Consider the following 15986-nt stretch of genomic DNA (forward strand, 5'->3'; position numbering starts at 1 on the left):
CCGAACGAACCTTGAACATAAAGTATTTCAAAATCGTTTCAGGTTTATACCATAAAGGTAGACGATAATAACAACGGGATAAACAGCCCATAGAAAGTAGAATGGCAGACCAATCCTGACAACCAATAGCGATTCCCGTCTGAAAATTATTTCACCTTGAGAGAGCAATCCTATTTACTGCAAAATACTCAAAATGTTAGACACGTATCAGTTCGAGCTTTTTTCATTATTTTATTGAAGGTAGGGCTACACTAAGCTGCTTGCGATGCTGTCGAAATAAAGTCCCTCTCTGAAATGGTCTTAGCATTCAGGTCTTTACCTTTAATCGTCAGTTTCGGAGATATTATTGTGATTGGGTCGTAAGACCGTTCGTGAAAACGATAGTCCCTTAAAGGGATTCGAATATTAATAAACTTTATTTAATATTAGTAAACTGGTAGTTTACTTGCCCTGAAATTCATTTAATTAAGTTTTCCTTGCAGACAAATTCAACAACACAAGAAAATAATTTATTGAAAGTTCGACAAACTAAAATGCCAACAAGCAGCACAACTCAATGCACTTCGAACATAACAGAAAGTTCGAAACTAAATAAATCTGCATCCGACTGGACGTGCAATACAAAACTTCCTAAAACCTAAAAATTTCCACTCTCGCGAATATACCATTCTGGTTGTTCCAGCTATAAATCTCAGTTTCGCATCACATCGGTTCTGCTCGAGAAGTAAAATAATATATTAACCGGCAAATGGCAGTGGAAAACATTAAAAATGATAAATGAGGCGGGCATAATGTAGCTGCCTCTCATTAAAATACGCATCGACCTTTATCCATCCATCTTTTTGTTGAGGAGCTAGTGATAGGCCGGCATAATACGCCTCTAAAAATCAATCCCACTTTTAGTATACTCAAACATTGAGCCGAAACACTGTGAATTCTGTCATGGGGGAAAACACACGTTAATTGATACCTTTGTGGCATATCATTGCCAATCGATCCGTATCAAAGCATTGAATTAGACTAGTTTCAGGTTTCTCAAATAACAAATATGTGGTTGGTTTTACATTAGTGCTATTGGAAAAAGTTGTTTTGACTGCTATACGAATTAATTACAAAGTATTACTCACCAAAATTATTAGGTAGTCATAGCAAATTGTTTAGTTAACTCACTTCAATCTATACTTTCCTTTTCTACACTAGCATCCACCCTAAACTATTTCCCTGCCTGCTCTTCAAGAGAAGTGCTGATAGAACGTGACAGAAGACTTGATAATGGCAGGTTCCTGTCACATTCTGCATACCTTTCTCTTGATAACTCCCTTCCGTTGTTTCAAGAATAGGCACCCTGAATGCATATTCATTTGAAACGAGGCAAGGGATTTAGCAAGAGAAACCCTGTAGAATGTGACAGGAGCCCGCCATTGTCAGCTTTTTCTGGCACATTCTATCAACACGTCTCTTGAGAATTTTGTTCCCTGCTTTCAAGAATTAGGCCCCTGGAGGAAAGGCCTCCTTTTCTTTTGCTCTATTTCTTGACTCTTTTTCTCTCTGTTTTCTTTCTTAAATATGGCAGTTGCGTCGGCCACCAAGTGACTCAAAAGGACTTTAGTAATGAAATAAAATAAAAAGTAGTCGATGTTACGGTATTAAAAATTGTGGTGACGATAGGAAATTTAATGAGGATTCTAAAAATGTGCCTAAAACTGTTATTGTCTCACCCCAAGTGGGTTTGGGTTGTTTCTAGCAGTTCCAAGTTTGACACCGCTTTTATCTATGACGCTACCAAATTCTGCAGTATTTTTTCGGGATATTGGATAGGATATTTAGTGAGGATTCTAAAAGTGTGCGTAAAACACTAATTTTTTTACTCCAAGTAGGTTTTACCAGCGATTTCGCCCCTGACAGTCCTTTCAAACTGTGTTTCTAGCAGTTCCAAGTTTGACACCGCTTTTCTCTTTTACGGTACAAAATTCTGCAGTATTTTTTAGGTTACTGAATAGGACATTTAATGAGGATTCTAAAAATGTGCGTTAAACACTAATTTTCTTACTCCAAGTGGGTTTTACCAGCGATTTTGTCCCTGACAGTCCTTTCAAACTGTGTTTCTGGCAGTTCAAACTTTCACACCGCTTTTCTCCCTGACTGTACCAAATTTTGTAATGTTTTTTTTATGTTATCGGATAGGAAATTTAATGAGGATTCCAAAAATGTGCTTAAAACAGTAATTTTCTCACTCCAAGTGGGTTTTATAGACGATTTTGTTCCTGACTGTTCTTTCAAACTGTGTTTCTGGCAGTTAAAACTTTCACACCGCTTTTCTCCCTGACTGTACCAAATTTTGTAATGTTTTTTTTATGTTATTGGATAGGAAATTTAATGAGGATTCCAAAAATGTGCTTGAAACAGATATTTTCTCACTCCAAGTGGGTATTACAGGCGATTTTGTCCCTGACTGTTCTTTCAAACTGTGTTTCTCGTAGTTAAAAATTTCACACCGCTTTTCTCCCTGACTATACCAAATTTTGTAATGTTTTTTTATGTTATTGGATGGAAAATTTAATGAGAATTCTAAAAATGTGCTTAAAACAGTAATTTTCTCACTTTAAGTGGGTTTTACAGTCGATTTTGTCCCTGACTGTTCTTTCAAACTGTGTTTCTCGTAGTTAAAAATTTCACACCGCTTTTCTCCCTGACTGTACCAAATTTTGTAATGTTTTTTTTATGTTATTGGATAGGAAATTTAATGAGGATTCCAAAAATGTGCTTGAAACAGTTATTTTCTCACTCCAAGTGGGTATTACAGGCGATTTTGTCCCTGACTGTTCTTTCAAACTGTGTTTCTCGTAGTTAAAAATTTCACACCGCTTTTCTCCCTGACTGTACCAAATTTTGTAATGTTTTTTTATGTTATTGGATAGAAAATTTAATGTAGATTCTAAAAATGTGCTTAATACAGTAATTTTCTCACTCCAAGTGGGTTTTATAGACGATTTTGTTCCTGACTGTTCTTTCAAACTGTGTTTCTGGCAGTTAAAACTTTCACACCGCTTTTCTCCCTGACTGTACCAAATTTTGTAATTTTTTTTTATGTTATTGGATAGGAAATTTAATGAGGATTCCAAAAATGTGCTTAAAACAGAAATTTTCTCACTCCAAGTGGGTATTACAGGCGATTTTGTCCCTGACTGTTCTTTCAAACTGTGTTTCTCGTAGTTAAAAATTTCACACCGCTTTTCTCCCTGACTATACCAAATTTTGTAATGTTTTTTTATGTTATTGGATGGAAAATTTAATGAGAATTCTAAAAATGTGCTTAAAACAGTAATTTTCTCACTCCAAGTGGGTTTTATAGACGATTTTGTTCCTGACTGTTCTTTCAAACTGTGTTTCTGGCAGTTAAAACTTTCACACCGCTTTTCTCCCTGACTGTACCAAATTTTGTAATGTTTTTTTATGTTATTGGATAGAAAATTTAATGAGGATTCCAAAAATGTGCTTAAAACAGAAATTTTCTCACTCCAAGTGGGTATTACAGGCGATTTTGTCCCTGACTGTTCTTTCAAACTGTGTTTCTCGTAGTTAAAAATTTCACACCGCTTTTCTCCCTGACTATACCAAATTTTGTAATGTTTTTTTATGTTATTGGATAGAAAATTTAATGTAGATTCTAAAAATGTGCTTAAAACAGTAATTTTCTCACTCCAAGTGGGTTTTATAGACGATTTTGTTCCTGACTGTTCTTTCAAACTGTGTTTCTGGCAGTTAAAACTTTCACACCGCTTTTCTCCCTGACTGTACCAAATTTTGTAATGTTTTTTTATGTTATTGGATAGAAAATTTAATGAAGATTCTAAAAATGTGCTTAAAACAGTAATTTTCTCACTCCAAGTGGGTTTTATAGACAATTTTGTTCCTGACTGTTCTTTCAAACTGTGTTTCTGGCAGTTAAAACTTTCACACCGCTTTTCTCCCTGACTGTACCAAATTTTGTAATGTTTTTTTATGTTATTGGATAGAAAATTTAATGAGGATTCCAAAAATGTGCTTAAAACAGAAATTTTCTCACTCCAAGTGGGTATTACAGGCGATTTTGTCCCTGACTGTTCTTTCAAACTGTGTTTCTCGTAGTTAAAAATTTCACACCGCTTTTCTCCCTGACTATACCAAATTTTGTAATGTTTTTTTATGTTATTGGATAGAAAATTTAATGTAGATTCTAAAAATGTGCTTAAAACAGTAATTTTCTCACTCCAAGTGGGTTTTATAGACGATTTTGTTCCTGACTGTTCTTTCAAACTGAGTTTCTGGCAGTTAAAACTTTCACACCGCTTTTCTCCCTGACTGTACCAAATTTTGTAATGTTTTTTTATGTTATTGGATAGAAAATTTAATGAAGATTCTAAAAATGTGCTTAAAACAGTAATTTTCTCACTCCAAGTGGGTTTTATAGACAATTTTGTTCCTGACTGTTCTTTCAAACTGTGTTTCTGGCAGTTAAAACTTTCACACCGCTTTTCTCCCTGACTGTACCAAATTTTGTAATGTTTTTTTATGTTATTGGATAGAAAATTTAATGTAGATTCTAAAAATGTGCTTAAAACAGTAATTTTCTCACTCCAAGTGGGTTTTATAGACGATTTTGTTCCTGACTGTTCTTTCAAACTGCGTTTCTGGCAGTTAAAATTTTCACACCGCTTTTCTCCCTGACTGTACCAAATTTTGTAATGTTTTTTTATGTTATTGGATAGAAAATTTAATGAGGATTCTAAAAATGTGCTTAAAACAGTAATTTTCTCACTTTAAGTGGGTTTTACAGTCGATTTTGTCCCTGACTGTTCTTTCAAACTGTGTTTCTGGCAGTTAAAACTTTCACACCGCTTTTCTCCCTGACTGTACCAAATTTTGTAATGTTTTTTTTTATGATATTGGATAGAAAATTTAATGAAGATTCTAAAAATGTGCTTAAAACAGTTAGTTTCTTACTCCAAGTGGCTTTTACCAGCGATTTTGTCTTAGGCAGAAGATACCTTAAAGCGAAACGCGCGTCACCATAATTTTTAATTGTGGTATTTATGACAATGAGAGTCTCCTGTAGCTCCCATCATCAAATATTCGTACCAAAACCTTATGCTACGTTAAAAAAATATTGGACGAACAGAATCTAGAAACAATCTATTTGTAAATGGGTTAAAAACCGATGAGTATCTATCCGGATTACTGGATCGTTTGTTCATGGTCGATACAAGACTAACAATCTACAACCGCCAAACTGAGAAGAATTGGTTACCATCCCGGCAAGCCACGGAGCAATTAATAAAAAAAACCCGACTCACTAGTTTTAATCTGGTTAAATCCTTTAATCGGCACTTGATACCGAGGCCATTCCGAAATCGTAATCCCACGAGATAGATAATGTTGGCTCAATGCAGTCGATATCTAGGGTAAGTCCGTGCTGCCCTGCCTTCTCCATCGATTATTCATTTATTTATGTAGACGTTCTTATTATTCCGATGTTCAGCCATTCCTTCTGAATCTTTTTCAGACACTCCCTGGATGTTTAATAATTTATGAGCCGATTGAAATAATGTAAGACGGGATACGCTAATTTAAATTTTTGCTTACTTTTGTGTGCATTGTCTAGGCTACAAATTGAAATAGTCAAGTTAGTATGAATATTCTATTCAACCCACGAAGATGAAGTTGATTGAAGATTGAAGTAAATCATTGAGCACTAACTAATCGACATCATTTTCCAGATGCAAGTTTGACAGTGACTTTGATGAAATGACTATATTTATAGTAGAGTTGTACATATTGTTGTAAAAGGTCAAAAAAAACTTTGATTCTAAATATCTCAAAAACCGTACACTTTTGGTATAGCACCCTGTAGGTCAAGTGGTTCACTTCAGTTGTTTGTAGTCTACTTTAGCTTGAAGGTGATAAATCAATAATTATTAATAAATTTAACTAAAACAGCAAAACTATAATAAACATAAACTTTGAGACTGGTTAGTTGGTTGTTTTAAAATTAACCAGCTTTGTATCTGAAGTACTTTCCTAGTTAGTAATCAATTGTTGCAACGTAATTTAGCTTGTAAGCTTCAAAAGAGTTCCTACACACAAAACATTCCTTAAAAACCGTTGAGGATACCATTAGAATGGCGTCAAAAGGAAAAACACTGTTACTATTATTCCTGTTTAAACGCTCCACAATACAGGAAAAGAAAACCAACTACATTGAAAGCATTAGATAAATCGATGCAAGCAACTTTATTTTCCTGACCGAACGATCTTGAGGAAGGAAATTGGTACAATTTTTAAAGGATTAGCTGGAGCCTCAGTTTCGGTCAAGAGAAAAGAGGATTAGGTGAAGCCGGAATCGTGTCGAACATTATTTTTTATTAGATTAGGGAACGGCAAACCATTTAAGGCGGCTGCAAAAGAGCTACAAGTTCCAATTTTGCTCTGGGATCTCGAGACAAGAAAATATAGTTCTAGTTAAGACATCGGAAGAGGACGAAAGTTTTCGGAGACATTTTTTGGTAAATCTTTTATATAATGCAACGACACCACAATATTTTCTCTGTTGGTTGGGGAAGTTTTCAGCAACTCCCAACTAGCTTCCTCTGGCTTTTACCCAGAAGGTTTGATGCATTTATATAAAACATTCCGGGTCCTAGATAGTCCCGGGGCTGTTGTCTGCAAGATATATGACCTTAGTTTATGGCCCAGTTTAAAGTAGCTTTTAATGAAAACATATTAACATGGCGTGCGTACAACTTTCGGCCGAATGGCTTTTAAATGAAGGTCCACAGAAAATGGATTCTAGCCCGTAACATTAGCTAAAAACATTTTTTAGCGTTTAATTCGAAAATCTGCTTTCTGACAACAGATACACACTTAAAATTTAATTCCGACTTCCTTGCTCAAACAGTGTACAAACCAAACCTCTTAGCGCCACCAGGTGAGTCGTAAAACGTTTAACGGCCACTGAAACCTGCGAAGTATTCCCCCAGTCCTCAGCACACATAAACGTAAAACTTTATACGTAATGCCCTAATTAATTATTCAGGAAAGAGAGACAAAGAATCGTCAGTTGCTGCGTATGCATTATTTAGAGCAGTCGAAATTGGATTGTTTAGTGGAGGAAATTTATTTGGTACATGCATCATCCTGGGGTTTGATTTTACGTCCCGGAAGTATATTATGTGAAAAGGATTATTTTTGAAAAGCTACAATTTGATCGATATAATTTTTTTTTTTTTTAATGGTCCTAGAAGGCTCTGATCATTTAAAACAGTTGTTATGGGACGGCTTTAGACGTTTGTAGAGAAATCTGGCACTTTTCAGAAGGTTTTCAGTAGCATTTACTCTGACAACCTAGTGCTAACCGTAGTGGCTAATAAGGTGTTAATTGTTTATTGCAAATTTAAGAAAAAATATCCATTAATACCTGACCTAGACTAACCAAGTGCGAAAGTGATTCATCCACCTTTTTTTTTTGGTAGAACTAAGTTAAATATACAATCTGACATTGATTTTATCAAAACAGGACTAAGTATTTGAAATAACTGAAATATATTTTTAACTTCCATTGCGCAGGCAGCACTTCTAGCAAACAAAGTAGAAAGAAGGCAACTATGCTTTAACCCACCGCCCTCTGTACAAGAAAGCCTAGAATGTCACTTTTAATGGCGGCGTTAGCGGTTTTCGTTTTGTACACAAACCTATGCAGATGCAGTAGAAAATATGTTTTTTTTAATTTTTTCGTGTAGTTGATTAGAAGTTGTGAGTGAAAAATCAAAGAACGCTTCATTCCTGATCCAGATATGTATAGATATGGCTTTTTATACCCAATAAAGTCCCTTTGTCCTGGAAAGTACAACAAACTAATGTGAAAACTGCTCAATCAAAGAAAATTTGGAAATCCTTGAAGCTAGGTAAGCAAAACTGGTAAATGGGTTTTATATTATTACCAAGACCTTTCTTTTAAAATGTAATATGTGCCAATGGAACTTCTAAAAGCTGTCCTGTTTCTTCAGAGTAAACCTTTGTTGCTCTCAAAATGCAGGCGGCCTCAAAATGTAACTCACATACCTATGTATGTAAGAGGCAATAAGTTTACTGAATGAGAAAGCATATTGTACTTACCACTGAGTATTGTGTTGGAGTAAAATCATACCAGCTCAAAGCTTTCCACCACTGTTGGGTTCCAGCAGGATCTTTTGGAAAGTAAAAGACTTGACACTTTTGGGCCTTTCACCAAATTGCTTTTACAATTTGGCAAACAACAAGTGGACAGCATATTGTAGAGGCAATAGAATTTAAGTTAAAAAACCAAAAACAAATTATAGAACAATGAAGGAACAATAACAATAGTGATAACACAATAAAATGAACACAAACTACACTTTCACTAGAACAATAAACATATAAACAACAATATATAATAGCAAACAAAAGTTACTTTGGCAAGTCTTGACTTTAAACCTTAAAAATTAATTTAATCATCGAAAAACTCAATTTCCACAATACAAACAAATGCAAACTGTCAAACCAGTATTTCGGCCATATTGGTATTTTTGGCATGCACCTTCTTGGCTTTATTGTACAGAGGGCGGTGTTTTACCTCATAATTGAATTAAATGACATCTGAAGTTGACGTAAATACTGTCAAGTATCAGTAAAGCTACATTGACAATCACTTCCAAGTCCACTTCAAATTTGACAGTTCTCTATTTACCATTTACAATCACATTTGGTAAATCTGTAAAATTTTAGGTTAGATTCATGTAAATACATCCTTATTTAAAGTATGATTGTCGTCGTATACGTAATATCTAGTTATTCTAATACAAATTTTATGTTTAAAAGACAAAAATCCTTGGAAAATTCACATTGTATTAGGCACTCCAATGAAATGTCAAAAACAGGTGATTGAAACTTTTGAAAGGGCAAACACGGCCATTAAAACACTTTCTTATGAATACTGGTAGAGTTTTAGCTTAAATTTAGCGATTTTCTGAAGACTTTCAGTTGATATTTCATAAAATGCCTGCCAAATTCATAAGAAAGTGTGTTTTCAATCAGCTGTTTTTGACATTTCATTGGAGTGCCTAATTAAACAAAACATCGTTCTAACCTATAAATTGGTCATTTTGCTTGCATCTGCCATTCAGCTTGACGCACTTTGCACTTTGAAGTCAAATTGCATTTATTTGTAATGTAAATGTCACTATAGACGTCCATATGTCAAGCTTGCCAATTTCATAACAAAGTTGACTTTGTTATGAAATTGGCTTTATCCTCTGTGAATTTATGAGGTTTTTTTTCATTTGATGAACTAAACTTTTGTGTTTAAAAAACAACTACGTATGCCTTTTACAGCGATGAAGGATAGGAAACTTGAAATAACTTTTTACTAAATAATAATCATTCTAATGAAAATAAAATGAGTGAAGAATTATCGTATAGAAAGGAAATTATATTATGGCTCAGATTCACAATGGTGTATTTGCAAGAAAAGAAACGGCATTCCGGAAAGAGTCAGGAAATAAAATGCCGGAAGGAAGCAGGAAGATTGCACGTGAGATGGTGTTTGCTTATTACGTGGATGCGGAAAAGTGCATTATTATTTTATTTTAACTGTTGCTTTTATTGACTGTTTTGTCATTTTAACGTGGTGATGTCTGGTAAACGTCAAATAAATGGGAAGTTCGATAGAGAAAAACAGCAGAAAACGAGCTATAACCATTGTAATGTACTATACGTTTCACTTTATTGTTTCCCGTTCGCTTATCTGACACACGGCTTTAATACCCTTAAGTCCAATGTAATTAAAAAGAGATATTGGTCCAATTCCACCACCTATCGGACAGTTTGATCTGCTTCTATTTCGGGTTTTTAACCAACTGGGCTCCCAGTGAGTTTACTTTAAATACACACTATAAGTAGTTTACAGACCTAATAAAAGTAAACTGCTCATATAGAATTTTACGAGCTATTATAGCTACTTAAGCTAAGTTTAGCAGACCATTCTTAAAGTTAAAAATGCATTCTCGGATCAACAACTCTGCGAGGATAAGACACCATTGAAACAATTAAAAAAGTTTGTCTCTGAACTTCCTGCAGCTAAATAGTATTATAAGACTTCTAGCTTAGAACATAGAGAAACTCATTAAACGTATTTACCAGCATTAAAGTTAAGACTGGGAATTTAACCAACGCATTTTGGATATTTACTTAAATTGTGTACTGAATTAAGCTTTAAGACGTTTCCATCTGCAGTAGCTGAAAGTTGTTTTAATGAAACAGTTGGCAGCAAGCACATGAGATTTCTTGATTTGTGTAAATTTTCGTTTGTTTTTTAAGATAAGTTTCACGCTTCTTAACTTTAAGTACAGAGTAGCCACCGTAAGATTCTGAGGAAAAAGGTGTAGTTTACGAGCCATAAATACCCGGTGCAAGGGACAAAATAATGAAAGTAATATAATATTTTCTCATGCATGTCTTTTAAGCGCACCAACAAAAAGAGCCATATATATTCCTTAAAAGGGATCTTTTTAGATCGTAAAACACATAAATAAAATTAAACAACAGTAAAAAGAGCCGAATGCGGATAATGTTGTCACTCGGAAAGATGCTTTTTCGCTTTTACGAGCGATCTAAATTCTAAAAATTGTCGCAATTTCCATCGTAAAAACAAGTATTGCGGATGCGAACTGTGGAATTATGGAGACGAAGCCAAGGATGTGTGTATACCTCCATGGATCGGAAATGTGAGCGAACCCTGTAGATTATTTTTGCGTATAGAATTATGCTAAACCAAGAAAAATCTAGTTTGAGTTGTCATTTCGAACATTTTATTTTAAATTACAAAGGATTTGTTAGTTTTATAAATCTTAAGTTTATTTCTAAAAATTACGTTTTATCCTGATATTTTTTGTTTTTGAAATTAAAATGTGCTAATCAAAGTTGAAAAACTCTCAGTCTTCGAATTCGACTGTAAAGAAATCAAATTAGACTGACTTTTATATTAAGTTTTGATTTTCAAAATTGCTGGCAACTCTGGAAATTCAAATCTTATGGAAAATGATTGATCGATCAAATTGTTGTTTTGAACTGAAAACATATTTATGATCCTAACTTATCAATGTTATGATAATAACAAATTTATTTTAAATATATTTTTTTGTTTTAGGTAAGTCCAAATCCAAATACTGTGACGTGTGTGGTAAGTTTTTCTGCATTTTCTTTAACCAGCAGTGTAGTTTTACTTATGTGGATCGGTCTTTCATGGAACACCCTGTATTTGTAAGTCTACAGGGTAATTCAAATTCGATCCTCACCATTGGTATCTTGGAAACCATAAGAGATACGAAAAAGTTTAAATTGACGTAATTTAATTAACACACTTTTCTACACCATTTTTATGTAGTTTAGAAAGCGTCAGTGGAATTTTAGAAACCATAAGATGGATTTAAAAAATATCACTTGTATTTCAGAAAAGGTACTTTCAATTTTAGAATAATAACTTTGATTTTCGAAATTGCAATTTATATTTCAGATTAGTCATTTGTATTATAGAAAAGAGCAGTTGGATTTTAGACATGGTCATTTGTAATTTGGAAAATTAAAGTTGAGCAAAAAAACTAAATAGTTTAACGAATATTTTTAATAACATTGTGGTTTAAGCAGTTCAATGAAAAATCAATTTATCTCGAAAACCGTTTATTTTATCGAAATAAAGGAAGAGTACAATTTTTCGATAAAAATGTCAAGAGTATCCATTAATGGCATTTGCAGCTGAAAATAATGACAGCTGTCAAAGTTTAAGCAAATTGTGTCTTAGGTCCAGTTAGTTAGAAGGTCTCTTTCGATAAAACATTAAACCCAATAATGATTACAATATACAAAGTGTTTCAAAAGTTACGGCCAAAAACGTTAATTGGAAGGCAGTTCTTTGGGGCTCAATATTTCCCTTAAGAGTGACTTAAAAAAAAATTATATGAACAAATCGTATTATTTTGACCTCCCCTGCATGCCCCCGAGAGATTGTCATATAATTATGGGACACCCTGTATATTTTATATAAATTAATACACCCGATGAGCGGGTTTTTTTGCTTAAAGTGATATTATAAAAAAACAATAAACTAATAACCACATAGAAACACAAAAAAATCTGAAATTGAAATAACGCATTCTAAAATACAAGTAACCTTTTCTGAAATACAAGTGACGAATCTGAAATACAACTTACGTTTTCTAAAACCAAATTTACGATAATGAAAAACAAGTTATAGATTCTGAAATCCAACTTATATTTTTAAAATTGATATTTTCTAAACTACATGTGTAAATGCTGTAGTTTACAAGAAGATTTTCCATAGATTTTTCATAACTCGATGGATTGAATATTGACATCGTTGCCATATTTACAATGGGAATGTCACAACTGTCAAAATTTTAACCATAAAACTACAAAATGCAATTTATTTCATTTATACTTTTTTAACATGAAGGTTTTACATAGTTTTAGAAATAGCTTGATTTTCACAGTGTTGCCAGAACTACAACAGACAGAAATAAGTTTAGTACGTCACAACTGTCAATGTCCTTCCATGACGCTATAAAATGTAATTAATTTATTTTATACTCTTAATTATTTAAAAGAGAATTTTTCATAGTTTGATGGAATAGATTTAGACATTTTTGTCACATTTACAAAAGGCTGAAGTAGGTTAGCAACTTCACAACTGTCAAAATTCTATCCATAAATCTATAAAATGCGGTGTTCCAAAAATTCATAACTCGATGGATTAGATTTTGACAGTTACGACGCACACAAGTAGGTTTGAAACGTCAACTGTCGAACATCCTCTCATAAAAGTATAAAATGCAATTTATTTAATTAATATACTTTTCATGGTTACAAGAAGGTTTTTTATAGATTTATATCTTGATGGATTGGATGTTGACAATGTTGCCACATTTGCAATAAGCAGAAGTAGGTTAGCAACGTCATAACTGTCGAAATCCTACCCATGAGACTATAAAATGCAGTTTATTTAATTAACACTCGATTCTAGTTTACAAAGGGATATTCCGTAGTTTCATAGCTTGATGGATTGAATTTTTTGACAGTGTTGTCACAGTTACGACACACACAAGTAGGTATTAAACGTCACAACTGTCAAAATCATATCATAAAGGTATAAAATGCATTTAATTAACACTCTTCTCTAGTTTACAAGGTTTTTTAGAGTTTTGCAGCTTTACGGACTGTGTTTTAACAGTGTTGCTACATTTACGACAGACTGATGTAGGTTTCAACCGTTACAACTATCATTATTAGGTTAGGGTACATTTTAATTGTTTCCATAGCAAAAAAATATTCTTGAATGATTTTAGACATTTTACCGTTATTCCGACATTCAGGAATATTATAATACAGGGTGAGCCACAAGATGGCAAGGAATTGACAATATGTTTTTTTCTTATGGAATGACTATGTTTCAATTACATTTTCTGATTGACTCTTTCGTTTGATTACATTTCATGTAACATATTGTATGGTTAACTTGAAAAGTTTTTCAGCAATTATAAAACTTTGCATTATTAATTAGAATAGAATAAAAACTTATTCTATTCTAATTGTATTGCTTTCTATTAACTAATCCAAAAAGAATGGTGAATCCAATTAACTTTAGCAAAAAACAAGGGATGCCCATAGAGCGCTTGTTTATTATTTTAATCACACAAACCGTTGGAAAAGGTCCGATTCCGAAAGTGTCACGTTTGGTGACATTTTATTTGCATCGGTCCATATTAACAATAAACACGTAGACGTAACGGCCAAAATAAAATAAGTTGAAATGCTTAAATTACGTTCATTTTTCGGGCACTACATGTAGGCTAATTTTCATTTTATATGTAAATTACCTCCGAATATTTAGGGGGTTTCCTAAATAATTTCAGAGAATTAGGCAGCATTGTGAATCCGGTTTCGTTTGTAGACAATTTTTGTCGATACCGCGTTTGTGTAAAAACTTGTGCTTTCGGTAGATTATGGAATATAAATTCTCGAGTCTTTGGAAGCATAAAAAAAGCTTATTAGCTTAAAGACAGATAGTCGATGTAATAACGTCAATATACGCACATTGATTTATATGGCAATTTTGTTTGTCGGGGGGGTATGAAATTATTCACATTAAATTGAATGTGAACAAAATATACGTGGGATTGTTTATGGTGGAAACGGGAACGCGTGACGGTTTTACAGAATAGAGCCGCATCGACATTTTTGAAATATGTCTTTTTGTTGAAAAGTGATTCGAGAAGCAGCCAAATAATGCTGGCTGACAACGTTTTGTTCAAATTCACGTTTGTTTAAACTTTATGAGGTTGGTACGATTTACTGCCCGAAAACCGACAATAACATTGATTCTATTGTTCATTTTAAACACGATTTTCTACAAACGGATTAAAAACACAACAAGACACAATACAAAAATAGCAATTTAAGGCACTAGTGCTTTAAAAAAGCGTTTTAAAGCACTGTTAAAGGCAAACAAATAATTATATGCTATTTTGTACTAGTGTAGGAACTTCTTTGGTAGTAGGCCCAACGTGGACTTTCTTGCAGCGTCATCAATCTGTTCCATGGTACTTTTTTCATTTATTTATTCGTGTTAAAAGCGCGCCTTAAAAACGCACTTTTAACACATATCATAAATAGCTATTAAATTCACTACTAAAATTTGTCCCCAGTTAGAAATAATTTTATAATCTGCTTATTACTCACTAGCTTTGAATAAATAATAATACCAATTACCTACCCGTGAGTAATGAGTTATTCGAGTCTATTACTCGTTGGTTCAGTCCCCACGCAGACACCACCAATACAGGTTGTCACAAATTCGTGTCTAAGTATAGGTGTCTCGAAAACAGTAAGAGATACAAAGTTGGTTAAATGAGGGCAAAGTTGCCCAATTTGGAGTTCAATCTTATGCCGTATGGTATTACTTATGCTGTCAGTACAAATCTGTCTTTTGTTCTGATCTAAACCTGGAAACTGTCAAATTTAATCTCAAGGAAGTACAAAACAAGGAAATGTACTTGAAAAGTAACGAAATCAGTTTGATTTTGGTTGAATGCATTTGATACCATCATCAGTACATTTTTGGCATTTATAACATTTGGTTGTATGTTTCTGACCTAATTTTAGTCATATTTTTTAATATGACAACTTTCAAAATCATCTCCATAAAACTGTAAAACCACAAAACTTTTGGGAACTTTTCAAAGCTAAAACCGCTTTCTATTCACATATATTACGAAGGTAGTAAAAGAATTCTTAAACCAGAAGAAACATTCAAAAATTCACTAAAAAATATGAAAAACTGTTTACCACAGATTATTCTTAAAATGTCATCATTGAACAGAAAATGTCAACATACAACATAACCTAACAAAAACAAAATGTCAATCTTCTTTTATATATGTGAAGGGTGCACGGGAAAAACAAGCTAAGTCAAATTTTGAAGTTTTTGAGTACAGCAGTTTTATCTCTAAAATCGTTGTTAACTGGTCACCTATAGGCATTAGAAACATAAATATTTTTTTATATATAAAGCAGCATGCTTTTTTATTTAATATAATAATTACAAGGTTTTTGTTGAAGAAGATACAAAAATAGGTCTTGACTTAGCCTGTTTTTCACCAGATTTATATTATAAATATTAAATTCATCAAGCTTAAGTAGCAAACAAGGTAATTCATAAATTAAAATGTATGTCAAAAAAAAATTAGTTGAAAACTTGTTTGTTTTTTATTGATAAAAAATTATTAAACTAATTAGTTACTAGAAAGATTGAAAGGTAAGTAGGTCATTCCCGTGTACGCCTATCCTAAAATATGTTCTATTAGACGACGTAGCTCGATTTTCTTCTGACTAAGTTTGGACCCTGTATAGCATCGCTATTG

At 33.2% G+C, this 15986-nt stretch overlaps 1 protein-coding gene and 2 long non-coding RNA genes across 3 annotated transcripts in view; 1 reads left to right on the forward strand and 2 right to left on the reverse strand.

Moving 5' to 3' along the window:
- The window catches only part of mib1 (E3 ubiquitin-protein ligase mind bomb 1), a 350938-nt gene that overhangs the window by 284253 nt on the left and 50699 nt on the right, over nt 1–15986 (forward strand). The gene's annotated exons all lie outside the window — the stretch shown is intronic.
- Nucleotides 497–1269, reverse strand: LOC145734290 (uncharacterized). Its single transcript, XR_014179403.1, has 3 exons — nt 1128–1269; nt 971–1071; nt 497–880 (listed from the first exon to the last, which is right to left on the reverse strand). It is a non-coding gene; the product is annotated as an uncharacterized LOC145734290 (long non-coding RNA).
- On the reverse strand, nt 7727–8443 carry LOC145734102 (uncharacterized). The gene is made up of 2 exons (XR_014179342.1): nt 8152–8443; nt 7727–8097 (listed from the first exon to the last, which is right to left on the reverse strand). It is a non-coding gene; the product is annotated as an uncharacterized LOC145734102 (long non-coding RNA).

The sequence above is a fragment of the Ips typographus genome, linkage group LG9 (assembly GCF_016097725.1).
Source record: "Ips typographus isolate SLU linkage group LG9, UJ_Ityp_2.0, whole genome shotgun sequence".
In the NCBI taxonomy this organism is placed as follows: domain Eukaryota; kingdom Metazoa; phylum Arthropoda; class Insecta; order Coleoptera; family Curculionidae; genus Ips; species Ips typographus.